Raw genomic sequence first — 26206 nt, 5'->3', positions numbered from 1 at the left:
CCATGAAATGGGGCTATCTCATTTTTGATGATTATAGATCAAAAGAATCCTACTTGTTGAAGACATCAAAGTGATGATTCATCTTGACAACCATAATGCTTTGATGATAGAAATCTGTCGCATCTCTCTTGATCATTGGTAAGGGTTCTTCTTCTAAACCAGAGACTCTTTACAGTAGCTTTTAGAAAAACGGAATATTTTGTTTATCTCAATCACCTTCAATCTACAGATTTTTCCGTTCTCTTTCCTTTTGAAAATGCATCCAAAATGCACGTTCTTGATGCTGGGTGCGTAGTAATGACTCCCATAACTTTCTGTCATTTCTTTCATGGTTCCGCGCAGCCATCCATTTGCCACCAATGCTGCCCAAGGTCTTTGTATCAAAGTTCCTTTCCTTTCTGTAAAATTGAAATTTGGAGCACCCCTGCTTATCCCCAAGCCAAGACAGAACATGAACTTTGGTCTGAAATCCTCCTTTGGGGTGATAAGACGTACCTTACAGTGTGCTCTAAGAACTGGTGACTTTGAGAGGGAGCTGCAGGTAATGTTCATGATTTTCATCGATCTGCTCCTGATCCCCACCCCCACAACCTTTCTTGAGCGAGAGATAATTACAGCGCTGAAAGATACTTCAGCCACTCCTTCGATAGCTCAGTTGGTAGAGCGGAGGACTGTAGCATAAAGTCAGACATCCTTAGGTCGCTGGTTCAAATCCGGCTCGAAGGATTTTTTGCTTCGATTTCCATATCTTTCACTTTTATTCAAACAATACCTTCCATTGATTATGATCGAGACTTTGCAGTCCCTGGGTTTCAGGGATTCCTTGCATCCATCAAACAGCTCGAGTGCAAAAGTGGGGATGTAGCTCAGTGGTAGAGCGCATGCTTTGCATGTATGAGGTCCCGGGTTCAATCCCCGGCATCTCCAGGAGCCTCTGTTCCTTATCTTGGCTTTTTTCCAGAAGGCTAGCCTGCCATCATGCAGAAAGAAGAAGTTTGTCATGCAGTTGGGGTGAGAGCCCCACTTAAATAGTCAGACATTTGCTTTGGAAAAATCTTTGAACTAGGCATAGTTGGCGCATTTCAAGAAAATCGGAGAATTTTGCATTCCAAAAGAAGGAAATAAATGCCCTCTCTGAGGATCGAACTCAGGACCTTCAGATTATGAGACTGACGCGCTGCCTACTGCGCTAAGAAGGCTGTATATAGGCATCTGTACATAAGACCATGAAGATCATCCAGGTACAAGGCTGAAGGATTTTCCTGACTGACATTGTATACTGCAGAGTCGAATGGGGTGATGTGGCCGTCGGTTCAATGCAGGGTTTCCAATCATACAGTCAAACCTTGCAGAAGTGGGGATGTAGCTCAGTGGTAGAGCGCATGCTTTGCATGTATGAGGCCCCGGGTTCAATCCCCGGCATCTCCAGACTTTTGCCATGCTTACCTTGGATTTTGGGCCGAAAGCTAGGCTGGCATCATGATGAAGGAAGAGATATGTCCTCCAACCGGGATGAGGACCCCGCTTAATCTGTCAGACGTTTGCCTTGAAAAATCCCATGAAATGGGGCTATCTCATTTTTGATGATTATAGATCAAAAGAATCCTACTTGTTGAAGACATCAAAGTGATGATTCATCTTGACAACCATAATGCTTTGATGATAGAAATCTGTCGCATCTCTCTTGATCATTGGTAAGGGTTCTTCTTCTAAACCAGAGACTCTTTACAGTAGCTTTTAGAAAAACAGAATATTTTGTTTATCTCAATCACCTTCAATCTACAGATTTTTCCGTTCTCTTTCCTTTTGAAAATGCATCCAAAATGCACGTTCTTGATGCTGGGTGCGTAGTAATGACTCCCATAACTTTCTGTCATTTCTTTCATGGTTCCGCGCAGCCATCCATTTGCCACCAATGCTGCCCAAGGTCTTTGTATCAAAGTTCCTTTCCTTTCTGTAAAATTGAAATTTGGAGCACCCCTGCTTATCCCCAAGCCAAGACAGAACATGAACTTTGGTCTGAAATCCTCCTTTGGGGTGATAAGACGTACCTTACAGTGTGCTCTAAGAACTGGTGACTTTGAGAGGGAGCTGCAGGTAATGTTCATGATTTTCATCGATCTGCTCCTGATCCCCACCCCCATAACCTTTCTTGAGCGAGAGATAATTACAGCGCTGAAAGATACTTCAGCCACTCCTTCGATAGCTCAGTTGGTAGAGCGGAGGACTGTAGCATAAAGTCAGACATCCTTAGGTCGCTGGTTCAAATCCGGCTTGAAGGATTTTTTGCTTCGATTTCCATATCTTTCACTTTTATTCAAACAATACCTTCCATTGATTATGATCGAGACTTTGCAGTCCCTGGGTTTCAGGGATTCCTTGCATCCATCAAACAACTCGAGTGCAAAAGTGGGGATGTAGCTCAGTGGTAGAGCGCATGCTTCGCATGTATGAGGTCCCGGGTTCAATCCCCGGCATCTCCAGGAGCCTCTGTTCCTTATCTTGGCTTTTTTCCAGAAGGCTAGCCTGCCATCATGCAGAAAGAAGAAGTTTGTCATGCAGTTGGGGTGAGAGCCCCACTTAAATAGTCAGACATTTGCTTTGGAAAAATCTTTGAACTAGGCATAGTTTGCGCATTTCAAGAAAATCGGAGAATTTTGCATTCCAAAAGAAGGAAATAAATGCCCTCTCTGAGGATCGAACTCAGGACCTTCAGATTATGAGACTGACGCGCTGCCTACTGCGCTAAGAAGGCTGTATATAGGCATCTGTACATAAGACCATGAAGATCATCCAGGTACAAGGCTGAAGGATTTTCCTGACTGACATTGTATACTGCAGAGTCGAATGGGGTGATGTGGCCGTCGGTTCAATGCAGGGTTTCCAATCATACAGTCAAACCTTGCAGAAGTGGGGATGTAGCTCAGTGGTAGAGCGCATGCTTTGCATGTATGAGGCCCCGGGTTCAATCCCCGGCATCTCCAGACTTTTGCCATGCTTACCTTGGATTTTGGGCCGAAAGCTAGGCTGGCATCATGATGAAGGAAGAGATATGTCCTCCAACCGGGATGAGGACCCCGCTTAATCTGTCAGACGTTTGCCTTGAAAAATCCCATGAAATGGGGCTATCTCATTTTTGATGATTATAGATCAAAAGAATCCTACTTGTTGAAGACATCAAAGTGATGATTCATCTTGACAACCATAATGCTTTGATGATAGAAATCTGTCGCATCTCTCTTGATCATTGGTAAGGGTTCTTCTTCTAAACCAGAGACTCTTTACAGTAGCTTTTAGAAAAACGGAATATTTTGTTTATCTCAATCACCTTCAATCTACAGATTTTTCCGTTCTCTTTCCTTTTGAAAATGCATCCAAAATGCACGTTCTTGATGCTGGGTGCGTAGTAATGACTCCCATAACTTTCTGTCATTTCTTTCATGGTTCCGCGCAGCCATCCATTTGCCACCAATGCTGCCCAAGGTCTTTGTATCAAAGTTCCTTTCCTTTCTGTAAAATTGAAATTTGGAGCACCCCTGCTTATCCCCAAGCCAAGACAGAACATGAACTTTGGTCTGAAATCCTCCTTTGGGGTGATAAGACGTACCTTACAGTGTGCTCTAAGAACTGGTGACTTTGAGAGGGAGCTGCAGGTAATGTTCATGATTTTCATCGATCTGCTCCTGATCCCCACCCCCACAACCTTTCTTGAGCGAGAGATAATTACAGCGCTGAAAGATACTTCAGCCACTCCTTCGATAGCTCAGTTGGTAGAGCGGAGGACTGTAGCATAAAGTCAGACATCCTTAGGTCGCTGGTTCAAATCCGGCTCGAAGGATTTTTTGCTTCGATTTCCATATCTTTCACTTTTATTCAAACAATACCTTCCATTGATTATGATCGAGACTTTGCAGTCCCTGGGTTTCAGGGATTCCTTGCATCCATCAAACAGCTCGAGTGCAAAAGTGGGGATGTAGCTCAGTGGTAGAGCGCATGCTTTGCATGTATGAGGTCCCGGGTTCAATCCCCGGCATCTCCAGGAGCCTCTGTTCCTTATCTTGGCTTTTTTCCAGAAGGCTAGCCTGCCATCATGCAGAAAGAAGAAGTTTGTCATGCAGTTGGGGTGAGAGCCCCACTTAAATAGTCAGACATTTGCTTTGGAAAAATCTTTGAACTAGGCATAGTTGGCGCATTTCAAGAAAATCGGAGAATTTTGCATTCCAAAAGAAGGAAATAAATGCCCTCTCTGAGGATCGAACTCAGGACCTTCAGATTATGAGACTGACGCGCTGCCTACTGCGCTAAGAAGGCTGTATATAGGCATCTGTACATAAGACCATGAAGATCATCCAGGTACAAGGCTGAAGGATTTTCCTGACTGACATTGTATACTGCAGAGTCGAATGGGGTGATGTGGCCGTCGGTTCAATGCAGGGTTTCCAATCATACAGTCAAACCTTGCAGAAGTGGGGATGTAGCTCAGTGGTAGAGCGCATGCTTTGCATGTATGAGGCCCCGGGTTCAATCCCCGGCATCTCCAGACTTTTGCCATGCTTACCTTGGATTTTGGGCCGAAAGCTAGGCTGGCATCATGATGAAGGAAGAGATATGTCCTCCAACCGGGATGAGGACCCCGCTTAATCTGTCAGACGTTTGCCTTGAAAAATCCCATGAAATGGGGCTATCTCATTTTTGATGATTATAGATCAAAAGAATCCTACTTGTTGAAGACATCAAAGTGATGATTCATCTTGACAACCATAATGCTTTGATGATAGAAATCTGTCGCATCTCTCTTGATCATTGGTAAGGGTTCTTCTTCTAAACCAGAGACTCTTTACAGTAGCTTTTAGAAAAACAGAATATTTTGTTTATCTCAATCACCTTCAATCTACAGATTTTTCCGTTCTCTTTCCTTTTGAAAATGCATCCAAAATGCACGTTCTTGATGCTGGGTGCGTAGTAATGACTCCCATAACTTTCTGTCATTTCTTTCATGGTTCCGCGCAGCCATCCATTTGCCACCAATGCTGCCCAAGGTCTTTGTATCAAAGTTCCTTTCCTTTCTGTAAAATTGAAATTTGGAGCACCCCTGCTTATCCCCAAGCCAAGACAGAACATGAACTTTGGTCTGAAATCCTCCTTTGGGGTGATAAGACGTACCTTACAGTGTGCTCTAAGAACTGGTGACTTTGAGAGGGAGCTGCAGGTAATGTTCATGATTTTCATCGATCTGCTCCTGATCCCCACCCCCACAACCTTTCTTGAGCGAGAGATAATTACAGCGCTGAAAGATACTTCAGCCACTCCTTCGATAGCTCAGTTGGTAGAGCGGAGGACTGTAGCATAAAGTCAGACATCCTTAGGTCGCTGGTTCAAATCCGGCTCGAAGGATTTTTTGCTTCGATTTCCATATCTTTCACTTTTATTCAAACAATACCTTCCATTGATTATGATCGAGACTTTGCAGTCCCTGGGTTTCAGGGATTCCTTGCATCCATCAAACAGCTCGAGTGCAAAAGTGGGGATGTAGCTCAGTGGTAGAGCGCATGCTTTGCATGTATGAGGTCCCGGGTTCAATCCCCGGCATCTCCAGGAGCCTCTGTTCCTTATCTTGGCTTTTTTCCAGAAGGCTAGCCTGCCATCATGCAGAAAGAAGAAGTTTGTCATGCAGTTGGGGTGAGAGCCCCACTTAAATAGTCAGACATTTGCTTTGGAAAAATCTTTGAACTAGGCATAGTTGGCGCATTTCAAGAAAATCGGAGAATTTTGCATTCCAAAAGAAGGAAATAAATGCCCTCTCTGAGGATCGAACTCAGGACCTTCAGATTATGAGACTGACGCGCTGCCTACTGCGCTAAGAAGGCTGTATATAGGCATCTGTACATAAGACCATGAAGATCATCCAGGTACAAGGCTGAAGGATTTTCCTGACTGACATTGTATACTGCAGAGTCGAATGGGGTGATGTGGCCGTCGGTTCAATGCAGGGTTTCCAATCATACAGTCAAACCTTGCAGAAGTGGGGATGTAGCTCAGTGGTAGAGCGCATGCTTTGCATGTATGAGGCCCCGGGTTCAATCCCCGGCATCTCCAGACTTTTGCCATGCTTACCTTGGATTTTGGGCCGAAAGCTAGGCTGGCATCATGATGAAGGAAGAGATATGTCCTCCAACCGGGATGAGGACCCCGCTTAATCTGTCAGACGTTTGCCTTGAAAAATCCCATGAAATGGGGCTATCTCATTTTTGATGATTATAGATCAAAAGAATCCTACTTGTTGAAGACATCAAAGTGATGATTCATCTTGACAACCATAATGCTTTGATGATAGAAATCTGTCGCATCTCTCTTGATCATTGGTAAGGGTTCTTCTTCTAAACCAGAGACTCTTTACAGTAGCTTTTAGAAAAACAGAATATTTTGTTTATCTCAATCACCTTCAATCTACAGATTTTTCCGTTCTCTTTCCTTTTGAAAATGCATCCAAAATGCACGTTCTTGATGCTGGGTGCGTAGTAATGACTCCCATAACTTTCTGTCATTTCTTTCATGGTTCCGCGCAGCCATCCATTTGCCACCAATGCTGCCCAAGGTCTTTGTATCAAAGTTCCTTTCCTTTCTGTAAAATTGAAATTTGGAGCACCCCTGCTTATCCCCAAGCCAAGACAGAACATGAACTTTGGTCTGAAATCCTCCTTTGGGGTGATAAGACGTACCTTACAGTGTGCTCTAAGAACTGGTGACTTTGAGAGGGAGCTGCAGGTAATGTTCATGATTTTCATCGATCTGCTCCTGATCCCCACCCCCATAACCTTTCTTGAGCGAGAGATAATTACAGCGCTGAAAGATACTTCAGCCACTCCTTCGATAGCTCAGTTGGTAGAGCGGAGGACTGTAGCATAAAGTCAGACATCCTTAGGTCGCTGGTTCAAATCCGGCTTGAAGGATTTTTTGCTTCGATTTCCATATCTTTCACTTTTATTCAAACAATACCTTCCATTGATTATGATCGAGACTTTGCAGTCCCTGGGTTTCAGGGATTCCTTGCATCCATCAAACAACTCGAGTGCAAAAGTGGGGATGTAGCTCAGTGGTAGAGCGCATGCTTCGCATGTATGAGGTCCCGGGTTCAATCCCCGGCATCTCCAGGAGCCTCTGTTCCTTATCTTGGCTTTTTTCCAGAAGGCTAGCCTGCCATCATGCAGAAAGAAGAAGTTTGTCATGCAGTTGGGGTGAGAGCCCCACTTAAATAGTCAGACATTTGCTTTGGAAAAATCTTTGAACTAGGCATAGTTTGCGCATTTCAAGAAAATCGGAGAATTTTGCATTCCAAAAGAAGGAAATAAATGCCCTCTCTGAGGATCGAACTCAGGACCTTCAGATTATGAGACTGACGCGCTGCCTACTGCGCTAAGAAGGCTGTATATAGGCATCTGTACATAAGACCATGAAGATCATCCAGGTACAAGGCTGAAGGATTTTCCTGACTGACATTGTATACTGCAGAGTCGAATGGGGTGATGTGGCCGTCGGTTCAATGCAGGGTTTCCAATCATACAGTCAAACCTTGCAGAAGTGGGGATGTAGCTCAGTGGTAGAGCGCATGCTTTGCATGTATGAGGCCCCGGGTTCAATCCCCGGCATCTCCAGACTTTTGCCATGCTTACCTTGGATTTTGGGCCGAAAGCTAGGCTGGCATCATGATGAAGGAAGAGATATGTCCTCCAACCGGGATGAGGACCCCGCTTAATCTGTCAGACGTTTGCCTTGAAAAATCCCATGAAATGGGGCTATCTCATTTTTGATGATTATAGATCAAAAGAATCCTACTTGTTGAAGACATCAAAGTGATGATTCATCTTGACAACCATAATGCTTTGATGATAGAAATCTGTCGCATCTCTCTTGATCATTGGTAAGGGTTCTTCTTCTAAACCAGAGACTCTTTACAGTAGCTTTTAGAAAAACGGAATATTTTGTTTATCTCAATCACCTTCAATCTACAGATTTTTCCGTTCTCTTTCCTTTTGAAAATGCATCCAAAATGCACGTTCTTGATGCTGGGTGCGTAGTAATGACTCCCATAACTTTCTGTCATTTCTTTCATGGTTCCGCGCAGCCATCCATTTGCCACCAATGCTGCCCAAGGTCTTTGTATCAAAGTTCCTTTCCTTTCTGTAAAATTGAAATTTGGAGCACCCCTGCTTATCCCCAAGCCAAGACAGAACATGAACTTTGGTCTGAAATCCTCCTTTGGGGTGATAAGACGTACCTTACAGTGTGCTCTAAGAACTGGTGACTTTGAGAGGGAGCTGCAGGTAATGTTCATGATTTTCATCGATCTGCTCCTGATCCCCACCCCCACAACCTTTCTTGAGCGAGAGATAATTACAGCGCTGAAAGATACTTCAGCCACTCCTTCGATAGCTCAGTTGGTAGAGCGGAGGACTGTAGCATAAAGTCAGACATCCTTAGGTCGCTGGTTCAAATCCGGCTCGAAGGATTTTTTGCTTCGATTTCCATATATTTCACTTTTATTCAAACAATACCTTCCATTGATTATGATCGAGACTTTGCAGTCCCTGGGTTTCAGGGATTCCTTGCATCCATCAAACAGCTCGAGGGCAAAAGTGGGGATGTAGCTCAGTGGTAGAGCGCATGCTTCGCATGTATGAGGTCCCGGGTTCAATCCCCGGCATCTCCAGGAGCCTCTGTTCCTTATCTTGGCTTTTTTCCAGAAGGCTAGCCTGCCATCATGCAGAAAGAAGAAGTTTGTCATGCAGTTGGGGTGAGAGCCCCACTTAAATAGTCAGACATTTGCTTTGGAAAAATCTTTGAACTAGGCATAGTTTGCGCATTTCAAGAAAATCGGAGAATTTTGCATTCCAAAAGAAGGAAATAAATGCCCTCTCTGAGGATCGAACTCAGGACCTTCAGATTATGAGACTGACGCGCTGCCTACTGCGCTAAGAAGACTGTATATAGGCATCTGTACATAAGACCATGAAGATCATCCAGGTACAAGGCTGAAGGATTTTCCTGACTGACATTGTATACTGCAGAGTCGAATGGGGTGATGTGGCCGTCGGTTCAATGCAGGGTTTCCAATCATACAGTCAAACCTTGCAGAAGTGGGGATGTAGCTCAGTGGTAGAGCGCATGCTTTGCATGTATGAGGCCCCGGGTTCAATCCCCGGCATCTCCAGACTTTTGCCATGCTTACCTTGGATTTTGGGCCGAAAGCTAGGCTGGCATCATGATGAAGGAAGAGATATGTCCTCCAACCGGGATGAGGACCCCGCTTAATCTGTCAGACGTTTGCCTTGAAAAATCCCATGAAATGGGGCTATCTCATTTTTGATGATTATAGATCAAAAGAATCCTACTTGTTGAAGACATCAAAGTGATGATTCATCTTGACAACCATAATGCTTTGATGATAGAAATCTGTCGCATCTCTCTTGATCATTGGTAAGGGTTCTTCTTCTAAACCAGAGACTCTTTACAGTAGCTTTTAGAAAAACGGAATATTTTGTTTATCTCAATCACCTTCAATCTACAGATTTTTCCGTTCTCTTTCCTTTTGAAAATGCATCCAAAATGCACGTTCTTGATGCTGGGTGCGTAGTAATGACTCCCATAACTTTCTGTCATTTCTTTCATGGTTCCGCGCAGCCATCCATTTGCCACCAATGCTGCCCAAGGTCTTTGTATCAAAGTTCCTTTCCTTTCTGTAAAATTGAAATTTGGAGCACCCCTGCTTATCCCCAAGCCAAGACAGAACATGAACTTTGGTCTGAAATCCTCCTTTGGGGTGATAAGACGTACCTTACAGTGTGCTCTAAGAACTGGTGACTTTGAGAGGGAGCTGCAGGTAATGTTCATGATTTTCATCGATCTGCTCCTGATCCCCACCCCCACAACCTTTCTTGAGCGAGAGATAATTACAGCGCTGAAAGATACTTCAGCCACTCCTTCGATAGCTCAGTTGGTAGAGCGGAGGACTGTAGCATAAAGTCAGACATCCTTAGGTCGCTGGTTCAAATCCGGCTCGAAGGATTTTTTGCTTCGATTTCCATATCTTTCACTTTTATTCAAACAATACCTTCCATTGATTATGATCGAGACTTTGCAGTCCCTGGGTTTCAGGGATTCCTTGCATCCATCAAACAGCTCGAGTGCAAAAGTGGGGATGTAGCTCAGTGGTAGAGCGCATGCTTCGCATGTATGAGGTCCCGGGTTCAATCCCCGGCATCTCCAGGAGCCTCTGTTCCTTATCTTGGCTTTTTTCCAGAAGGCTAGCCTGCCATCATGCAGAAAGAAGAAGTTTGTCATGCAGTTGGGGTGAGAGCCCCACTTAAATAGTCAGACATTTGCTTTGGAAAAATCTTTGAACTAGGCATAGTTTGCGCATTTCAAGAAAATCGGAGAATTTTGCATTCCAAAAGAAGGAAATAAATGCCCTCTCTGAGGATCGAACTCAGGACCTTCAGATTATGAGACTGACGCGCTGCCTACTGCGCTAAGAAGGCTGTATATAGGCATCTGTACATAAGACCATGAAGATCATCCAGGTACAAGGCTGAAGGATTTTCCTGACTGACATTGTATACTGCAGAGTCAAATGGGGTGATGTGGCCGTCGGTTCAATGCAGGGTTTCCAATCATACAGTCAAACCTTGCAGAAGTGGGGATGTAGCTCAGTGGTAGAGCGCATGCTTTGCATGTATGAGGCCCCGGGTTCAATCCCCGGCATCTCCAGACATTTGCCATGCTTACCTTGGATTTTGGGCCGAAAGCTAGGCTGGCATCATGATGAAGGAAGAGATATGTCCTCCAACCGGGATGAGGACCCCGCTTAATCTGTCAGACGTTTGCCTTGAAAAATCCCATGAAATGGGGCTATCTCATTTTTGATGATTATAGATCAAAAGAATCCTACTTGTTGAAGACATCAAAGTGATGATTCATCTTGACAACCATAATGCTTTGATGATAGAAATCTGTCGCATCTCTCTTGATCATTGGTAAGGGTTCTTCTTCTAAACCAGAGACTCTTTACAGTAGCTTTTAGAAAAACGGAATATTTTGTTTATCTCAATCACCTTCAATCTACAGATTTTTCCGTTCTCTTTCCTTTTGAAAATGCATCCAAAATGCACGTTCTTGATGCTGGGTGCGTAGTAATGACTCCCATAACTTTCTGTCATTTCTTTCATGGTTCCGCGCAGCCATCCATTTGCCACCAATGCTGCCCAAGGTCTTTGTATCAAAGTTCCTTTCCTTTCTGTAAAATTGAAATTTGGAGCACCCCTGCTTATCCCCAAGCCAAGACAGAACATGAACTTTGGTCTGAAATCCTCCTTTGGGGTGATAAGACGTACCTTACAGTGTGCTCTAAGAACTGGTGACTTTGAGAGGGAGCTGCAGGTAATGTTCATGATTTTCATCGATCTGCTCCTGATCCCCACCCCCATAACCTTTCTTGAGCGAGAGATAATTACAGCGCTGAAAGATACTTCAGCCACTCCTTCGATAGCTCAGTTGGTAGAGCGGAGGACTGTAGCATAAAGTCAGACATCCTTAGGTCGCTGGTTCAAATCCGGCTTGAAGGATTTTTTGCTTCGATTTCCATATCTTTCACTTTTATTCAAACAATACCTTCCATTGATTATGATCGAGACTTTGCAGTCCCTGGGTTTCAGGGATTCCTTGCATCCATCAAACAGCTCGAGTGCAAAAGTGGGGATGTAGCTCAGTGGTAGAGCGCATGCTTCGCATGTATGAGGTCCCGGGTTCAATCCCCGGCATCTCCAGGAGCCTCTGTTCCTTATCTTGGCTTTTTTCCAGAAGGCTAGCCTGCCATCATGCAGAAAGAAGAAGTTTGTCATGCAGTTGGGGTGAGAGCCCCACTTAAATAGTCAGACATTTGCTTTGGAAAAATCTTTGAACTAGGCATAGTTTGCGCATTTCAAGAAAATCGGAGAATTTTGCATTCCAAAAGAAGGAAATAAATGCCCTCTCTGAGGATCGAACTCAGGACCTTCAGATTATGAGACTGACGCGCTGCCTACTGCGCTAAGAAGGCTGTATATAGGCATCTGTACATAAGACCATGAAGATCATCCAGGTACAAGGCTGAAGGATTTTCCTGACTGACATTGTATACTGCAGAGTCGAATGGGGTGATGTGGCCGTCGGTTCAATGCAGGGTTTCCAATCATACAGTCAAACCTTGCAGAAGTGGGGATGTAGCTCAGTGGTAGAGCGCATGCTTTGCATGTATGAGGCCCCGGGTTCAATCCCCGGCATCTCCAGACTTTTGCCATGCTTACCTTGGATTTTGGGCCGAAAGCTAGGCTGGCATCATGATGAAGGAAGAGATATGTCCTCCAACCGGGATGAGGACCCCGCTTAATCTGTCAGACGTTTGCCTTGAAAAATCCCATGAAATGGGGCTATCTCATTTTTGATGATTATAGATCAAAAGAATCCTACTTGTTGAAGACATCAAAGTGATGATTCATCTTGACAACCATAATGCTTTGATGATAGAAATCTGTCGCATCTCTCTTGATCATTGGTAAGGGTTCTTCTTCTAAACCAGAGACTCTTTACAGTAGCTTTTAGAAAAACGGAATATTTTGTTTATCTCAATCACCTTCAATCTACAGATTTTTCCGTTCTCTTTCCTTTTGAAAATGCATCCAAAATGCACGTTCTTGATGCTGGGTGCGTAGTAATGACTCCCATAACTTTCTGTCATTTCTTTCATGGTTCCGCGCAGCCATCCATTTGCCACCAATGCTGCCCAAGGTCTTTGTATCAAAGTTCCTTTCCTTTCTGTAAAATTGAAATTTGGAGCACCCCTGCTTATCCCCAAGCCAAGACAGAACATGAACTTTGGTCTGAAATCCTCCTTTGGGGTGATAAGACGTACCTTACAGTGTGCTCTAAGAACTGGTGACTTTGAGAGGGAGCTGCAGGTAATGTTCATGATTTTCATCGATCTGCTCCTGATCCCCACCCCCACAACCTTTCTTGAGCGAGAGATAATTACAGCGCTGAAAGATACTTCAGCCACTCCTTCGATAGCTCAGTTGGTAGAGCGGAGGACTGTAGCATAAAGTCAGACATCCTTAGGTCGCTGGTTCAAATCCGGCTCGAAGGATTTTTTGCTTCGATTTCCATATATTTCACTTTTATTCAAACAATACCTTCCATTGATTATGATCGAGACTTTGCAGTCCCTGGGTTTCAGGGATTCCTTGCATCCATCAAACAGCTCGAGGGCAAAAGTGGGGATGTAGCTCAGTGGTAGAGCGCATGCTTCGCATGTATGAGGTCCCGGGTTCAATCCCCGGCATCTCCAGGAGCCTCTGTTCCTTATCTTGGCTTTTTTCCAGAAGGCTAGCCTGCCATCATGCAGAAAGAAGAAGTTTGTCATGCAGTTGGGGTGAGAGCCCCACTTAAATAGTCAGACATTTGCTTTGGAAAAATCTTTGAACTAGGCATAGTTTGCGCATTTCAAGAAAATCGGAGAATTTTGCATTCCAAAAGAAGGAAATAAATGCCCTCTCTGAGGATCGAACTCAGGACCTTCAGATTATGAGACTGACGCGCTGCCTACTGCGCTAAGAAGACTGTATATAGGCATCTGTACATAAGACCATGAAGATCATCCAGGTACAAGGCTGAAGGATTTTCCTGACTGACATTGTATACTGCAGAGTCGAATGGGGTGATGTGGCCGTCGGTTCAATGCAGGGTTTCCAATCATACAGTCAAACCTTGCAGAAGTGGGGATGTAGCTCAGTGGTAGAGCGCATGCTTTGCATGTATGAGGCCCCGGGTTCAATCCCCGGCATCTCCAGACTTTTGCCATGCTTACCTTGGATTTTGGGCCGAAAGCTAGGCTGGCATCATGATGAAGGAAGAGATATGTCCTCCAACCGGGATGAGGACCCCGCTTAATCTGTCAGACGTTTGCCTTGAAAAATCCCATGAAATGGGGCTATCTCATTTTTGATGATTATAGATCAAAAGAATCCTACTTGTTGAAGACATCAAAGTGATGATTCATCTTGACAACCATAATGCTTTGATGATAGAAATCTGTCGCATCTCTCTTGATCATTGGTAAGGGTTCTTCTTCTAAACCAGAGACTCTTTACAGTAGCTTTTAGAAAAACGGAATATTTTGTTTATCTCAATCACCTTCAATCTACAGATTTTTCCGTTCTCTTTCCTTTTGAAAATGCATCCAAAATGCACGTTCTTGATGCTGGGTGCGTAGTAATGACTCCCATAACTTTCTGTCATTTCTTTCATGGTTCCGCGCAGCCATCCATTTGCCACCAATGCTGCCCAAGGTCTTTGTATCAAAGTTCCTTTCCTTTCTGTAAAATTGAAATTTGGAGCACCCCTGCTTATCCCCAAGCCAAGACAGAACATGAACTTTGGTCTGAAATCCTCCTTTGGGGTGATAAGACGTACCTTACAGTGTGCTCTAAGAACTGGTGACTTTGAGAGGGAGCTGCAGGTAATGTTCATGATTTTCATCGATCTGCTCCTGATCCCCACCCCCACAACCTTTCTTGAGCGAGAGATAATTACAGCGCTGAAAGATACTTCAGCCACTCCTTCGATAGCTCAGTTGGTAGAGCGGAGGACTGTAGCATAAAGTCAGACATCCTTAGGTCGCTGGTTCAAATCCGGCTCGAAGGATTTTTTGCTTCGATTTCCATATCTTTCACTTTTATTCAAACAATACCTTCCATTGATTATGATCGAGACTTTGCAGTCCCTGGGTTTCAGGGATTCCTTGCATCCATCAAACAGCTCGAGTGCAAAAGTGGGGATGTAGCTCAGTGGTAGAGCGCATGCTTCGCATGTATGAGGTCCCGGGTTCAATCCCCGGCATCTCCAGGAGCCTCTGTTCCTTATCTTGGCTTTTTTCCAGAAGGCTAGCCTGCCATCATGCAGAAAGAAGAAGTTTGTCATGCAGTTGGGGTGAGAGCCCCACTTAAATAGTCAGACATTTGCTTTGGAAAAATCTTTGAACTAGGCATAGTTTGCGCATTTCAAGAAAATCGGAGAATTTTGCATTCCAAAAGAAGGAAATAAATGCCCTCTCTGAGGATCGAACTCAGGACCTTCAGATTATGAGACTGACGCGCTGCCTACTGCGCTAAGAAGGCTGTATATAGGCATCTGTACATAAGACCATGAAGATCATCCAGGTACAAGGCTGAAGGATTTTCCTGACTGACATTGTATACTGCAGAGTCAAATGGGGTGATGTGGCCGTCGGTTCAATGCAGGGTTTCCAATCATACAGTCAAACCTTGCAGAAGTGGGGATGTAGCTCAGTGGTAGAGCGCATGCTTTGCATGTATGAGGCCCCGGGTTCAATCCCCGGCATCTCCAGACTTTTGCCATGCTTACCTTGGATTTTGGGCCGAAAGCTAGGCTGGCATCATGATGAAGGAAGAGATATGTCCTCCAACCGGGATGAGGACCCCGCTTAATCTGTCAGACGTTTGCCTTGAAAAATCCCATGAAATGGGGCTATCTCATTTTTGATGATTATAGATCAAAAGAATCCTACTTGTTGAAGACATCAAAGTGATGATTCATCTTGACAACCATAATGCTTTGATGATAGAAATCTGTCGCATCTCTCTTGATCATTGGTAAGGGTTCTTCTTCTAAACCAGAGACTCTTTACAGTAGCTTTTAGAAAAACGGAATATTTTGTTTATCTCAATCACCTTCAATCTACAGATTTTTCCGTTCTCTTTCCTTTTGAAAATGCATCCAAAATGCACGTTCTTGATGCTGGGTGCGTAGTAATGACTCCCATAACTTTCTGTCATTTCTTTCATGGTTCCGCGCAGCCATCCATTTGCCACCAATGCTGCCCAAGGTCTTTGTATCAAAGTTCCTTTCCTTTCTGTAAAATTGAAATTTGGAGCACCCCTGCTTATCCCCAAGCCAAGACAGAACATGAACTTTGGTCTGAAATCCTCCTTTGGGGTGATAAGACGTACCTTACAGTGTGCTCTAAGAACTGGTGACTTTGAGAGGGAGCTGCAGGTAATGTTCATGATTTTCATCGATCTGCTCCTGATCCCCACCCCCACAACCTTTCTTGAGCGAGAGATAATTACAGCGCTGAAAGATACTTCAGCCACTCCTTCGATAGCTCAGTTGGTAGAGCGGAGGACTGTAGCATAAAGTCAGACATCCTTAGGTCGCTGGTTCAAATCCGGCTCGAAGGATTTTTTGCTTCGATTTCCATATCTTTCACTTTTATTCAAACAATACCTTCCATTGATTATGATCGAGACTTTGCAGTCCCTGGGTTTCAGGGATTCCTTGCATCCATCAAACAGCTCGAGTGCAAAAGTGGGGATGTAGCTCAGTGGTAGAGCGCATGCTTCGCATGTATGAGGTCCCGGGTTCAATCCCCGGCATCTCCAGGAGCCTCTGTTCCTTATCTTGGCTTTTTTCCAGAAGGCTAGCCTGCCATCATGCAGAAAGAAGAAGTTTGTCATGCAGTTGGGGTGAGAGCCCCACTTAAATAGTCAGACATTTGCTTTGGAAAAATCTTTGAACTAGGCATAGTTTGCGCATTTCAAGAAAATCGGAGAATTTTGCATTCCAAAAGAAGGAAATAAATGCCCTCTCTGAGGATCGAACTCAGGACCTTCAGATTATGAGACTGACGCGCTGCCTACTGCGCTAAGAAGGCTGTATATAGGCATCTGTACATAAGACCATGAAGATCATCCAGGTACAAGGCTGAAGGATTTTCCTGACTGACATTGTATACTGCAGAGTCGAATGGGGTGATGTGGCCGTCGGTTCAATGCAGGGTTTCCAATCATACAGTCAAACCTTGCAGAAGTGGGGATGTAGCTCAGTGGTAGAGCGCATGCTTTGCATGTATGAGGCCCCGGGTTCAATCCCCGGCATCTCCAGACTTTTGCCATGCTTACCTTGGATTTTTGGCCGAAAGCTAGGCTGGCATCATGATGAAGGAAGAGATATGTCCTCCAACCGGGATGAGGACCCCGCTTAATCTGTCAGACGTTTGCCTTGAAAAATCCCATGAAATGGGGCTATCTCATTTTTGATGATTATAGATCAAAAGAATCCTACTTGTTGAAGACATCAAAGTGATGATTCATCTTGACAACCATAATGCTTTGATGATAGAAATCTGTCGCATCTCTCTTGATCATTGGTAAGGGTTCTTCTTCTAAACCAGAGACTCTTTACAGTAGCTTTTAGAAAAACGGAATATTTTGTTTATCTCAATCACCTTCAATCTACAGATTTTTCCGTTCTCTTTCCTTTTGAAAATGCATCCAAAATGCACGTTCTTGATGCTGGGTGCGTAGTAATGACTCCCATAACTTTCTGTCATTTCTTTCATGGTTCCGCGCAGCCATCCATTTGCCACCAATGCTGCCCAAGGTCTTTGTATCAAAGTTCCTTTCCTTTCTTTAAAATTGAAATTTGGAGCACCCCTGCTTATCCCCAAGCCAAGACAGAACATGAACTTTGGTCTGAAATCCTCCTTTGGGGTGATAAGACGTACCTTACAGTGTGCTCTAAGAACTGGTGACTTTGAGAGGGAGCTGCAGGTAATGTTCATGATTTTCATCGATCTGCTCCTGATCCCCACCCCCACAACCTTTCTTGAGCGAGAGATAATTACAGCGCTGAAAGATACTTCAGCCACTCCTTCGATAGCTCAGTTGGTAGAGCGGAGGACTGTAGCATAAAGTCAGACATCCTTAGGTCGCTGGTTCAAATCCGGCTCGAAGGATTTTTTGCTTCGATTTCCATATCTTTCACTTTTATTCAAACAATACCTTCCATTGATTATGATCGAGACTTTGCAGTCCCTGGGTTTCAGGGATTCCTTGCATCCATCAAACAGCTCGAGGGCAAAAGTGGGGATGTAGCTCAGTGGTAGAGCGCATGCTTCGCATGTATGAGGTCCCGGGTTCAATCCCCGGCATCTCCAGGAGCCTCTGTTCCTTATCTTGGCTTTTTTCCAGAAGGCTAGCCTGCCATCATGCAGAAAGAAGAAGTTTGTCATGCAGTTGGGGTGAGAGCCCCACTTAAATAGTCAGACATTTGCTTTGGAAAAATCTTTGAACTAAGCATAGTTTGCGCATTTCAAGAAAATCGGAGAATTTTGCATTCCAAAAGAAGGAAATAAATGCCCTCTCTGAGGATCGAACTCAGGACCTTCAGATTATGAGACTGACGCGCTGCCTACTGCGCTAAGAAGGCTGTATATAGGCATTTGTACATAAGACCATGAAGATCATCCAGGTACAAGGCTGAAGGATTTTCCTGACTGACATTGTATACTGCAGAGTCGAATGGGGTGATGTGGCCGTCGGTTCAATGCAGGGTTTCCAATCATACAGTCAAACCTTGCAGAAGTGGGGATGTAGCTCAGTGGTAGAGCGCATGCTTTGCATGTATGAGGCCCCGGGTTCAATCCCCGGCATCTCCAGACTTTTGCCATGCTTACCTTGGATTTTGGGCCGAAAGCTAGGCTGGCATCATGATGAAGGAAGAGATATGTCCTCCAACCGGGATGAGGACCCCGCTTAATCTGTCAGACGTTTGCCTTGAAAAATCCCATGAAGTGGGGCTATCTCATTTTTGATGATTATAGATCAAAAGAATCCTACTTGTTGAAGACATCAAAGTGATGATTCATCTTGACAACCATAATGCTTTGATGATAGAAATCTGTCGCATCTCTCTTGATCATTGGTAAGGGTTCTTCTTCTAAACCAGAGACTCTTTACAGTAGCTTTTAGAAAAACGGAATATTTTGTTTATCTCAATCACCTTCAATCTACAGATTTTTCCGTTCTCTTTCCTTTTGAAAATGCATCCAAAATGCACGTTCTTGATGCTGGGTGCGTAGTAATGACTCCCATAACTTTCTGTCATTTCTTTCATGGTTCCGCGCAGCCATCCATTTGCCACCAATGCTGCCCAAGGTCTTTGTATCAAAGTTCCTTTCCTTTCTGTAAAATTGAAATTTGGAGCACCCCTGCTTATCCCCAAGCCAAGACAGAACATGAACTTTGGTCTGAAATCCTCCTTTGGGGTGATAAGACGTACCTTACAGTGTGCTCTAAGAACTGGTGACTTTGAGAGGGAGCTGCAGGTAATGTTCATGATTTTCATCGATCTGCTCCTGATCCCCACCCCCACAACCTTTCTTGAGCGAGAGATAATTACAGCGCTGAAAGATACTTCAGCCACTCCTTCGATAGCTCAGTTGGTAGAGCGGAGGACTGTAGCATAAAGTCAGACATCCTTAGGTCGCTGGTTCAAATCCGGCTCGAAGGATTTTTTGCTTCGATTTCCATATCTTTCACTTTTATTCAAACAATACCTTCCATTGATTATGATCGAGACTTTGCAGTCCCTGGGTTTCAGGGATTCCTTGCATCCATCAAACAGCTCGAGTGCAAAAGTGGGGATGTAGCTCAGTGGTAGAGCGCATGCTTCGCATGTATGAGGTCCCGGGTTCAATCCCCGGCATCTCCAGGAGCCTCTGTTCCTTATCTTGGCTTTTTTCCAGAAGGCTAGCCTGCCATCATGCAGAAAGAAGAAGTTTGTCATGCAGTTGGGGTGAGAGCCCCACTTAAATAGTCAGACATTTGCTTTGGAAAAATCTTTGAACTAGGCATAGTTTGCGCATTTCAAGAAAATCGGAGAATTTTGCATTCCAAAAGAAGGAAATAAATGCCCTCTCTGAGGATCGAACTCAGGACCTTCAGATTATGAGACTGACGCGCTGCCTACTGCGCTAAGAAGGCTGTATATAGGCATCTGTACATAAGACCATGAAGATCATCCAGGTACAATGCTGAAGGATTTTCCTGACTGACATTGTATACTGCAGAGTCGAATGGGGTGATGTGGCCGTCGGTTCAATGCAGGGTTTCCAATCATACAGTCAAACCTTGCAGAAGTGGGGATGTAGCTCAGTGGTAGAGCGCATGCTTTGCATGTATGAGGCCCCGGGTTCAATCCCCGGCATCTCCAGACTTTTGCCATGCTTACCTTGGATTTTGGGCCGAAAGCTAGGCTGGCATCATGATGAAGGAAGAGATATGTCCTCCAACCGGGATGAGGACCCCGCTTAATCTGTCAGACGTTTGCCTTGAAAAATCCCATGAAATGGGGCTATCTCATTTTTGATGATTATAGATCAAAAGAATCCTACTTGTTGAAGACATCAAAGTGATGATTCATCTTGACAACCATAATGCTTTGATGATAGAAATCTGTTGCATCTCTCTTGATCATTGGTAAGGGTTCTTCTTCTAAACCAGAGACTCTTTACAGTAGCTTTTAGAAAAACGGAATATTTTGTTTATCTCAATCACCTTCAATCTACAGATTTTTCCGTTCTCTTTCCTTTTGAAAATGCATCCAAAATGCACGTTCTTGATGCTGGGTGCGTAGTAATGACTCCCATAACTTTCTGTCATTTCTTTCATGGTTCCGCGCAGCCATCCATTTGCCACCAATGCTGCCCAAGGTCTTTGTATCAAAGTTCCTTTCCTTTCTGTAAAATTGAAATTTGGAGCACCCCTGCTTATCCCCAAGCCAAGACAGAACATGAACTTTGGTCTGAAATCCTCCTTTGGGGTGATAAGACGTACCTTACAGTGTGCTCTAAGAACTGGTGACTTTGAGAGGGAGCTGCAGGTAATGTTCATGATTTTCATCGATCTGCTCCTGATCCCCACCCCCACAACCTTTCTTGAGCGAGAGATAATTACAGCGCTGAAAGATACTTCAGCCACTCCTTCGATAGCTCAGTTGGTAGAGCGGAGGACTGTAGCATAAAGTCAGACATCCTTAGGTCGCTGGTTCAAATCCGGCTCGAAGGATTTTTTGCTTCGATTTCCATATATTTCACTTTTATTCAAACAATACCTTCCATTGATTATGATCGAGACTTTGCAGTCCCTGGGTTTCAGGGATTCCTTGCATCCATCAAACAGCTCTAGGGCAAAAGTGGGGATGTAGCTCAGTGGTAGAGCGCATGCTTCGCATGTATGAGGTCCCGGGTTCAATCCCCGGCATCTCCAGGAGCCTCTGTTCCTTATCTTGGCTTTTTTCCAGAAGGCTAGCCTGCCATCATGCAGAAAGAAGAAGTTTGTCATGCAGTTGGGGTGAGAGCCCCACTTAAATAGTCAGACATTTGCTTTGGAAAAATCTTTGAACTAGGCATAGTTTGCGCATTTCAAGAAAATCGGAGAATTTTGCATTCCAAAAGAAGGAAATAAATGCCCTCTCTGAGGATCGAACTCAGGACCTTCAGATTATGAGACTGACGCGCTGCCTACTGCGCTAAGAAGACTGTATATAGGCATCTGTACATAAGACCATGAAGATCATCCAGGTACAAGGCTGAAGGATTTTCCTGACTGACATTGTATACTGCAGAGTCGAATGGGGTGATGTGGCCGTCGGTTCAATGCAGGGTTTCCAATCATACAGTCAAACCTTGCAGAAGTGGGGATGTAGCTCAGTGGTAGAGCGCATGCTTTGCATGTATGAGGCCCCGGGTTCAATCCCCGGCATCTCCAGACTTTTGCCATGCTTACCTTGGATTTTGGGCCGAAAGCTAGGCTGGCATCATGATGAAGGAAGAGATATGTCCTCCAACCGGGATGAGGACCCCGCTTAATCTGTCAGACGTTTGCCTTGAAAAATCCCATGAAATGGGGCTATCTCATTTTTGATGATTATAGATCAAAAGAATCCTACTTGTTGAAGACATCAAAGTGATGATTCATCTTGACAACCATAATGCTTTGATGATAGAAATCTGTCGCATCTCTCTTGATCATTGGTAAGGGTTCTTCTTCTAAACCAGAGACTCTTTACAGTAGCTTTTAGAAAAACGGAATATTTTGTTTATCTCAATCACCTTCAATCTACAGATTTTTCCGTTCTCTTTCCTTTTGAAAATGCATCCAAAATGCACGTTCTTGATGCTGGGTGCGTAGTAATGACTCCCATAACTTTCTGTCATTTCTTTCATGGTTCCGCGCAGCCATCCATTTGCCACCAATGCTGCCCAAGGTCTTTGTATCAAAGTTCCTTTCCTTTCTGTAAAATTGAAATTTGGAGCACCCCTGCTTATCCCCAAGCCAAGACAGAACATGAACTTTGGTCTGAAATCCTCCTTTGGGGTGATAAGACGTACCTTACAGTGTGCTCTAAGAACTGGTGACTTTGAGAGGGAGCTGCAGGTAATGTTCATGATTTTCATCGATCTGCTCCTGATCCCCACCCCCACAACCTTTCTTGAGCGAGAGATAATTACAGCGCTGAAAGATACTTCAGCCACTCCTTCGATAGCTCAGTTGGTAGAGCGGAGGACTGTAGCATAAAGTCAGACATCCTTAGGTCGCTGGTTCAAATCCGGCTCGAAGGATTTTTTGCTTCGATTTCCATATATTTCACTTTTATTCAAACAATACCTTCCATTGATTATGATCGAGACTTTGCAGTCCCTGGGTTTCAGGGATTCCTTGCATCCATCAAACAGCTCGAGGGCAAAAGTGGGGATGTAGCTCAGTGGTAGAGCGCATGCTTCGCATGTATGAGGTCCCGGGTTCAATCCCCGGCATCTCCAGGAGCCTCTGTTCCTTATCTTGGCTTTTTTCCAGAAGGCTAGCCTGCCATCATGCAGAAAGAAGAAGTTTGTCATGCAGTTGGGGTGAGAGCCCCACTTAAATAGTCAGACATTTGCTTTGGAAAAATCTTTGAACTAGGCATAGTTTGCGCATTTCAAGAAAATCGGAGAATTTTGCATTCCAAAAGAAGGAAATAAATGCCCTCTCTGAGGATCGAACTCAGGACCTTCAGATTATGAGACTGACGCGCTGCCTACTGCGCTAAGAAGACTGTATATAGGCATCTGTACATAAGACCATGAAGATCATCCAGGTACAAGGCTGAAGGATTTTCCTGACTGACATTGTATACTGCAGAGTCGAATGGGGTGATGTGGCCGTCGGTTCAATGCAGGGTTTCCAATCATACAGTCAAACCTTGCAGAAGTGGGGATGTAGCTCAGTGGTAGAGCGCATGCTTTGCATGTATGAGGCCCCGGGTTCAATCCCCGGCATCTCCAGACTTTTGCCATGCTTACCTTGGATTTTGGGCCGAAAGCTAGGCTGGCATCATGATGAAGGAAGAGATATGTCCTCCAACCGGGATGAGGACCCCGCTTAATCTGTCAGACGTTTGCCTTGAAAAATCCCATGAAATGGGGCTATCTCATTTTTGATGATTATAGATCAAAAGAATCCTACTTGTTGAAGACATCAAAGTGATGATTCATCTTGACAACCATAATGCTTTGATGATAGAAATCTGTCGCATCTCTCTTGATCATTGGTAAGGGTTCTTCTTCTAAACCAGAGACTCTTTACAGTAGCTTTTAGAAAAACGGAATATTTTGTTTATCTCAATCACCTTCAATCTACAGATTTTTCCGTTCTCTTTCCTTTTGAAAATGCATCCAAAATGCACGTTCTTGATGCTGGGTGCATAGTAATGACTCCCATAACTTTCTGTCATTTCTTTCATGGTTCCGCGCAGCCATCCATTTGCCACCAATGCTGCCCAAGGTCTTTGTATCAAAGTTCCTTTCCTTTCTGTAAAATTGAAATTTGGAGCACCCCTGCTTATCCCCAAGCCAAGACAGAACATGAACTTTGGTCTGAAATCCTCCTTTGGGGTGATAAGACGTACCTTACAGTGTGCTCTAAGAACTGGTGACTTTGAGAGGGAGCTGCAGGTAATGTTCATGATTTTCATCGATCTGCTCCTGATCCCCACCCCCACAACCTTTCTTGAGCGAGAGATAATTACAGCGCTGAAAGATACTTCAGCCACTCCTTCGATAGCTCAGTTGGTAGAGCGGAGGACTGTAGCATAAAGTCAGACATCCTTAGGTCGCTGGTTCAAATCCGGCTCGAAGGATTTTTTGCTTCGATTTCCATATCTTTCACTTTTATTCAAACAATACCTTCCATTGATTATGATCGAGACTTTGCAGTCCCTGGGTTTCAGGGATTCCTTGCATCCATCAAACAGCTCGAGTGCAAAAGTGGGGATGTAGCTCAGTGGTAGAGCGCATGCTTCGCATGTATGAGGTCCCGGGTTCAATCCCCGGCATCTCCAGGAGCCTCTGTTCCTTATCTTGGCTTTTTTCCAGAAGGCTAGCCTGCCATCATGCAGAAAGAAGAAGTTTGTCATGCAGTTGGGGTGAGAGCCCCACTTAAATAGTCAGACATTTGCTTTGGAAAAATCTTTGAACTAGGCATAGTTTGCGCATTTCAAGAAAATCGGAGAATTTTGCATTCCAAAAGAAGGAAATAAATGCCCTCTCTGAGGATCGAACTCAGGACCTTCAGATTATGAGACTGACGCGCTGCCTACTGCGCTAAGAAGGCTGTATATAGGCATCTGTACATAAGACCATGAAGATCATCCAGGTACAAGGCTGAAGGATTTTCCTGACTGACATTGTATACTGCAGAGTCAAATGGGGTGATGTGGCCGTCGGTTCAATGCAGGGTTTCCAATCATACAGTCAAACCTTGCAGAAGTGGGGATGTAGCTCAGTGGTAGAGCGCATGCTTTGCATGTATGAGGCCCCGGGTTCAATCCCCGGCATCTCCAGACATTTGCCATGCTTACCTTGGATTTTGGGCCGAAAGCTAGGCTGGCATCATGATGAAGGAAGAGATATGTCCTCCAACCGGGATGAGGACCCCGCTTAATCTGTCAGACGTTTGCCTTGAAAAATCCCATGAAATGGGGCTATCTCATTTTTGATGATTATAGATCAAAAGAATCCTACTTGTTGAAGACATCAAAGTGATGATTCATCTTGACAACCATAATGCTTTGATGATAGAAATCTGTCGCATCTCTCTTGATCATTGGTAAGGGTTCTTCTTCTAAACCAGAGACTCTTTACAGTAGCTTTTAGAAAAACGGAATATTTTGTTTATCTCAATCACCTTCAATCTACAGATTTTTCCGTTCTCTTTCCTTTTGAAAATGCATCCAAAATGCACGTTCTTGATGCTGGGTGCGTAGTAATGACTCCCATAACTTTCTGTCATTTCTTTCATGGTTCCGCGCAGCCATCCATTTGCCACCAATGCTGCCCAAGGTCTTTGTATCAAAGTTCCTTTCCTTTCTGTAAAATTGAAATTTGGAGCACCCCTGCTTATCCCCAAGCCAAGACAGAACATGAACTTTGGTCTGAAATCCTCCTTTGGGGTGATAAGACGTACCTTACAGTGTGCTCTAAGAACTGGTGACTTTGAGAGGGAGCTGCAGGTAATGTTCATGATTTTCATCGATCTGCTCCTGATCCCCACCCCCACAACCTTTCTTGAGCGAGAGATAATTACAGCGCTGAAAGATACTTCAGCCACTCCTTCGATAGCTCAGTTGGTAGAGCGGAGGACTGTAGCATAAAGTCAGACATCCTTAGGTCGCTGGTTCAAATCCGGCTCGAAGGATTTTTTGCTTCGATTTCCATATCTTTCACTTTTATTCAAACAATACCTTCCATTGATTATGATCGAGACTTTGCAGTCCCTGGGTTTCAGGGATTCCTTGCATCCATCAAACAGCTCGAGTGCAAAAGTGGGGATGTAGCTCAGTGGTAGAGCGCATGCTTCGCATGTATGAGGTCCCGGGTTCAATCCCCGGCATCTCCAGGAGCCTCTGTTCCTTATCTTGGCTTTTTTCCAGAAGGCTAGCCTGCCATCATGCAGAAAGAAGAAGTTTGTCATGCAGTTGGGGTGAGAGCCCCACTTAAATAGTCAGACATTTGCTTTGGAAAAATCTTTGAACTAGGCATAGTTTGCGCATTTCAAGAAAATCGGAGAATTTTGCATTCCAAAAGAAGGAAATAAATGCCCTCTCTGAGGATCGAACTCAGGACCTTCAGATTATGAGACTGACGCGCTGCCTACTGCGCTAAGAAGGCTGTATATAGGCATCTGTACATAAGACCATGAAGATCATCCAGGTACAAGGCTGAAGGATTTTCCTGACTGACATTGTATACTGCAGAGTCGAATGGGGTGATGTGGCCGTC

At 44.4% G+C, this 26206-nt stretch overlaps 47 non-coding genes across 47 annotated transcripts; all 47 read left to right on the top strand.

Moving 5' to 3' along the window:
• Window positions 1-640: 640 nt before the first annotated feature.
• Window positions 641-726, top strand: TRNAY-GUA (transfer RNA tyrosine (anticodon GUA)). The gene is given in 2 exon segments: window positions 641-677; window positions 691-726. It is a non-coding gene; the product is annotated as a tRNA-Tyr (tRNA).
• Window positions 727-855: 129 nt separating this feature from the next.
• On the top strand, window positions 856-927 carry TRNAA-UGC (transfer RNA alanine (anticodon UGC)). Its single transcript has one exon. It is a non-coding gene; the product is annotated as a tRNA-Ala (tRNA).
• Window positions 928-1356: 429 nt separating this feature from the next.
• TRNAA-UGC (transfer RNA alanine (anticodon UGC)) lies at window positions 1357-1428 on the top strand. Its single transcript has one exon. It is a non-coding gene; the product is annotated as a tRNA-Ala (tRNA).
• A 983-nt stretch (window positions 1429-2411) lies between these two features.
• Window positions 2412-2483, top strand: TRNAA-CGC (transfer RNA alanine (anticodon CGC)). Its single transcript has one exon. It is a non-coding gene; the product is annotated as a tRNA-Ala (tRNA).
• Window positions 2484-2912: 429 nt separating this feature from the next.
• On the top strand, window positions 2913-2984 carry TRNAA-UGC (transfer RNA alanine (anticodon UGC)). Its single transcript has one exon. It is a non-coding gene; the product is annotated as a tRNA-Ala (tRNA).
• A 768-nt stretch (window positions 2985-3752) lies between these two features.
• Window positions 3753-3838, top strand: TRNAY-GUA (transfer RNA tyrosine (anticodon GUA)). The gene is given in 2 exon segments: window positions 3753-3789; window positions 3803-3838. It is a non-coding gene; the product is annotated as a tRNA-Tyr (tRNA).
• Window positions 3839-3967: 129 nt separating this feature from the next.
• TRNAA-UGC (transfer RNA alanine (anticodon UGC)) lies at window positions 3968-4039 on the top strand. Its single transcript has one exon. It is a non-coding gene; the product is annotated as a tRNA-Ala (tRNA).
• A 429-nt stretch (window positions 4040-4468) lies between these two features.
• On the top strand, window positions 4469-4540 carry TRNAA-UGC (transfer RNA alanine (anticodon UGC)). The gene has a single exon. It is a non-coding gene; the product is annotated as a tRNA-Ala (tRNA).
• Window positions 4541-5308: 768 nt separating this feature from the next.
• On the top strand, window positions 5309-5394 carry TRNAY-GUA (transfer RNA tyrosine (anticodon GUA)). The gene is given in 2 exon segments: window positions 5309-5345; window positions 5359-5394. It is a non-coding gene; the product is annotated as a tRNA-Tyr (tRNA).
• Window positions 5395-5523: 129 nt separating this feature from the next.
• TRNAA-UGC (transfer RNA alanine (anticodon UGC)) lies at window positions 5524-5595 on the top strand. Its single transcript has one exon. It is a non-coding gene; the product is annotated as a tRNA-Ala (tRNA).
• A 429-nt stretch (window positions 5596-6024) lies between these two features.
• TRNAA-UGC (transfer RNA alanine (anticodon UGC)) lies at window positions 6025-6096 on the top strand. Its single transcript has one exon. It is a non-coding gene; the product is annotated as a tRNA-Ala (tRNA).
• A 983-nt stretch (window positions 6097-7079) lies between these two features.
• On the top strand, window positions 7080-7151 carry TRNAA-CGC (transfer RNA alanine (anticodon CGC)). The gene has a single exon. It is a non-coding gene; the product is annotated as a tRNA-Ala (tRNA).
• Window positions 7152-7580: 429 nt separating this feature from the next.
• TRNAA-UGC (transfer RNA alanine (anticodon UGC)) lies at window positions 7581-7652 on the top strand. The gene has a single exon. It is a non-coding gene; the product is annotated as a tRNA-Ala (tRNA).
• Window positions 7653-8420: 768 nt separating this feature from the next.
• Window positions 8421-8506, top strand: TRNAY-GUA (transfer RNA tyrosine (anticodon GUA)). The gene is given in 2 exon segments: window positions 8421-8457; window positions 8471-8506. It is a non-coding gene; the product is annotated as a tRNA-Tyr (tRNA).
• Window positions 8507-8635: 129 nt separating this feature from the next.
• TRNAA-CGC (transfer RNA alanine (anticodon CGC)) lies at window positions 8636-8707 on the top strand. Its single transcript has one exon. It is a non-coding gene; the product is annotated as a tRNA-Ala (tRNA).
• A 429-nt stretch (window positions 8708-9136) lies between these two features.
• Window positions 9137-9208, top strand: TRNAA-UGC (transfer RNA alanine (anticodon UGC)). Its single transcript has one exon. It is a non-coding gene; the product is annotated as a tRNA-Ala (tRNA).
• Window positions 9209-9976: 768 nt separating this feature from the next.
• TRNAY-GUA (transfer RNA tyrosine (anticodon GUA)) lies at window positions 9977-10062 on the top strand. Its single transcript is given in 2 exon segments — window positions 9977-10013; window positions 10027-10062. It is a non-coding gene; the product is annotated as a tRNA-Tyr (tRNA).
• Window positions 10063-10191: 129 nt separating this feature from the next.
• On the top strand, window positions 10192-10263 carry TRNAA-CGC (transfer RNA alanine (anticodon CGC)). Its single transcript has one exon. It is a non-coding gene; the product is annotated as a tRNA-Ala (tRNA).
• A 429-nt stretch (window positions 10264-10692) lies between these two features.
• TRNAA-UGC (transfer RNA alanine (anticodon UGC)) lies at window positions 10693-10764 on the top strand. The gene has a single exon. It is a non-coding gene; the product is annotated as a tRNA-Ala (tRNA).
• A 983-nt stretch (window positions 10765-11747) lies between these two features.
• On the top strand, window positions 11748-11819 carry TRNAA-CGC (transfer RNA alanine (anticodon CGC)). Its single transcript has one exon. It is a non-coding gene; the product is annotated as a tRNA-Ala (tRNA).
• A 429-nt stretch (window positions 11820-12248) lies between these two features.
• TRNAA-UGC (transfer RNA alanine (anticodon UGC)) lies at window positions 12249-12320 on the top strand. Its single transcript has one exon. It is a non-coding gene; the product is annotated as a tRNA-Ala (tRNA).
• Window positions 12321-13088: 768 nt separating this feature from the next.
• TRNAY-GUA (transfer RNA tyrosine (anticodon GUA)) lies at window positions 13089-13174 on the top strand. Its single transcript is given in 2 exon segments — window positions 13089-13125; window positions 13139-13174. It is a non-coding gene; the product is annotated as a tRNA-Tyr (tRNA).
• Window positions 13175-13303: 129 nt separating this feature from the next.
• On the top strand, window positions 13304-13375 carry TRNAA-CGC (transfer RNA alanine (anticodon CGC)). The gene has a single exon. It is a non-coding gene; the product is annotated as a tRNA-Ala (tRNA).
• A 429-nt stretch (window positions 13376-13804) lies between these two features.
• TRNAA-UGC (transfer RNA alanine (anticodon UGC)) lies at window positions 13805-13876 on the top strand. Its single transcript has one exon. It is a non-coding gene; the product is annotated as a tRNA-Ala (tRNA).
• Window positions 13877-14644: 768 nt separating this feature from the next.
• Window positions 14645-14730, top strand: TRNAY-GUA (transfer RNA tyrosine (anticodon GUA)). Its single transcript is given in 2 exon segments — window positions 14645-14681; window positions 14695-14730. It is a non-coding gene; the product is annotated as a tRNA-Tyr (tRNA).
• Window positions 14731-14859: 129 nt separating this feature from the next.
• On the top strand, window positions 14860-14931 carry TRNAA-CGC (transfer RNA alanine (anticodon CGC)). The gene has a single exon. It is a non-coding gene; the product is annotated as a tRNA-Ala (tRNA).
• Window positions 14932-15360: 429 nt separating this feature from the next.
• TRNAA-UGC (transfer RNA alanine (anticodon UGC)) lies at window positions 15361-15432 on the top strand. Its single transcript has one exon. It is a non-coding gene; the product is annotated as a tRNA-Ala (tRNA).
• A 768-nt stretch (window positions 15433-16200) lies between these two features.
• Window positions 16201-16286, top strand: TRNAY-GUA (transfer RNA tyrosine (anticodon GUA)). The gene is given in 2 exon segments: window positions 16201-16237; window positions 16251-16286. It is a non-coding gene; the product is annotated as a tRNA-Tyr (tRNA).
• Window positions 16287-16415: 129 nt separating this feature from the next.
• TRNAA-CGC (transfer RNA alanine (anticodon CGC)) lies at window positions 16416-16487 on the top strand. Its single transcript has one exon. It is a non-coding gene; the product is annotated as a tRNA-Ala (tRNA).
• Window positions 16488-16916: 429 nt separating this feature from the next.
• Window positions 16917-16988, top strand: TRNAA-UGC (transfer RNA alanine (anticodon UGC)). Its single transcript has one exon. It is a non-coding gene; the product is annotated as a tRNA-Ala (tRNA).
• A 768-nt stretch (window positions 16989-17756) lies between these two features.
• On the top strand, window positions 17757-17842 carry TRNAY-GUA (transfer RNA tyrosine (anticodon GUA)). The gene is given in 2 exon segments: window positions 17757-17793; window positions 17807-17842. It is a non-coding gene; the product is annotated as a tRNA-Tyr (tRNA).
• Window positions 17843-17971: 129 nt separating this feature from the next.
• On the top strand, window positions 17972-18043 carry TRNAA-CGC (transfer RNA alanine (anticodon CGC)). The gene has a single exon. It is a non-coding gene; the product is annotated as a tRNA-Ala (tRNA).
• A 429-nt stretch (window positions 18044-18472) lies between these two features.
• On the top strand, window positions 18473-18544 carry TRNAA-UGC (transfer RNA alanine (anticodon UGC)). The gene has a single exon. It is a non-coding gene; the product is annotated as a tRNA-Ala (tRNA).
• A 768-nt stretch (window positions 18545-19312) lies between these two features.
• TRNAY-GUA (transfer RNA tyrosine (anticodon GUA)) lies at window positions 19313-19398 on the top strand. The gene is given in 2 exon segments: window positions 19313-19349; window positions 19363-19398. It is a non-coding gene; the product is annotated as a tRNA-Tyr (tRNA).
• A 129-nt stretch (window positions 19399-19527) lies between these two features.
• TRNAA-CGC (transfer RNA alanine (anticodon CGC)) lies at window positions 19528-19599 on the top strand. The gene has a single exon. It is a non-coding gene; the product is annotated as a tRNA-Ala (tRNA).
• A 429-nt stretch (window positions 19600-20028) lies between these two features.
• Window positions 20029-20100, top strand: TRNAA-UGC (transfer RNA alanine (anticodon UGC)). Its single transcript has one exon. It is a non-coding gene; the product is annotated as a tRNA-Ala (tRNA).
• A 768-nt stretch (window positions 20101-20868) lies between these two features.
• Window positions 20869-20954, top strand: TRNAY-GUA (transfer RNA tyrosine (anticodon GUA)). The gene is given in 2 exon segments: window positions 20869-20905; window positions 20919-20954. It is a non-coding gene; the product is annotated as a tRNA-Tyr (tRNA).
• A 129-nt stretch (window positions 20955-21083) lies between these two features.
• Window positions 21084-21155, top strand: TRNAA-CGC (transfer RNA alanine (anticodon CGC)). Its single transcript has one exon. It is a non-coding gene; the product is annotated as a tRNA-Ala (tRNA).
• A 429-nt stretch (window positions 21156-21584) lies between these two features.
• Window positions 21585-21656, top strand: TRNAA-UGC (transfer RNA alanine (anticodon UGC)). The gene has a single exon. It is a non-coding gene; the product is annotated as a tRNA-Ala (tRNA).
• A 768-nt stretch (window positions 21657-22424) lies between these two features.
• Window positions 22425-22510, top strand: TRNAY-GUA (transfer RNA tyrosine (anticodon GUA)). The gene is given in 2 exon segments: window positions 22425-22461; window positions 22475-22510. It is a non-coding gene; the product is annotated as a tRNA-Tyr (tRNA).
• A 129-nt stretch (window positions 22511-22639) lies between these two features.
• Window positions 22640-22711, top strand: TRNAA-CGC (transfer RNA alanine (anticodon CGC)). The gene has a single exon. It is a non-coding gene; the product is annotated as a tRNA-Ala (tRNA).
• A 429-nt stretch (window positions 22712-23140) lies between these two features.
• TRNAA-UGC (transfer RNA alanine (anticodon UGC)) lies at window positions 23141-23212 on the top strand. Its single transcript has one exon. It is a non-coding gene; the product is annotated as a tRNA-Ala (tRNA).
• Window positions 23213-23980: 768 nt separating this feature from the next.
• On the top strand, window positions 23981-24066 carry TRNAY-GUA (transfer RNA tyrosine (anticodon GUA)). Its single transcript is given in 2 exon segments — window positions 23981-24017; window positions 24031-24066. It is a non-coding gene; the product is annotated as a tRNA-Tyr (tRNA).
• A 129-nt stretch (window positions 24067-24195) lies between these two features.
• On the top strand, window positions 24196-24267 carry TRNAA-CGC (transfer RNA alanine (anticodon CGC)). Its single transcript has one exon. It is a non-coding gene; the product is annotated as a tRNA-Ala (tRNA).
• Window positions 24268-24696: 429 nt separating this feature from the next.
• TRNAA-UGC (transfer RNA alanine (anticodon UGC)) lies at window positions 24697-24768 on the top strand. Its single transcript has one exon. It is a non-coding gene; the product is annotated as a tRNA-Ala (tRNA).
• Window positions 24769-25536: 768 nt separating this feature from the next.
• TRNAY-GUA (transfer RNA tyrosine (anticodon GUA)) lies at window positions 25537-25622 on the top strand. The gene is given in 2 exon segments: window positions 25537-25573; window positions 25587-25622. It is a non-coding gene; the product is annotated as a tRNA-Tyr (tRNA).
• Window positions 25623-25751: 129 nt separating this feature from the next.
• On the top strand, window positions 25752-25823 carry TRNAA-CGC (transfer RNA alanine (anticodon CGC)). Its single transcript has one exon. It is a non-coding gene; the product is annotated as a tRNA-Ala (tRNA).
• Window positions 25824-26206: the final 383 nt, after the last annotated feature.

The sequence above is a fragment of the Triturus cristatus genome, chromosome 4_1 (genome assembly GCF_964204655.1).
Source record: "Triturus cristatus chromosome 4_1, aTriCri1.1, whole genome shotgun sequence".
In the NCBI taxonomy this organism is placed as follows: Eukaryota; Metazoa; Chordata; class Amphibia; order Caudata; family Salamandridae; genus Triturus; species Triturus cristatus.
The sequence above is the reverse complement of the archived record's forward strand: the minus strand, read 5'-3'. Positions and strand labels throughout refer to the sequence as shown.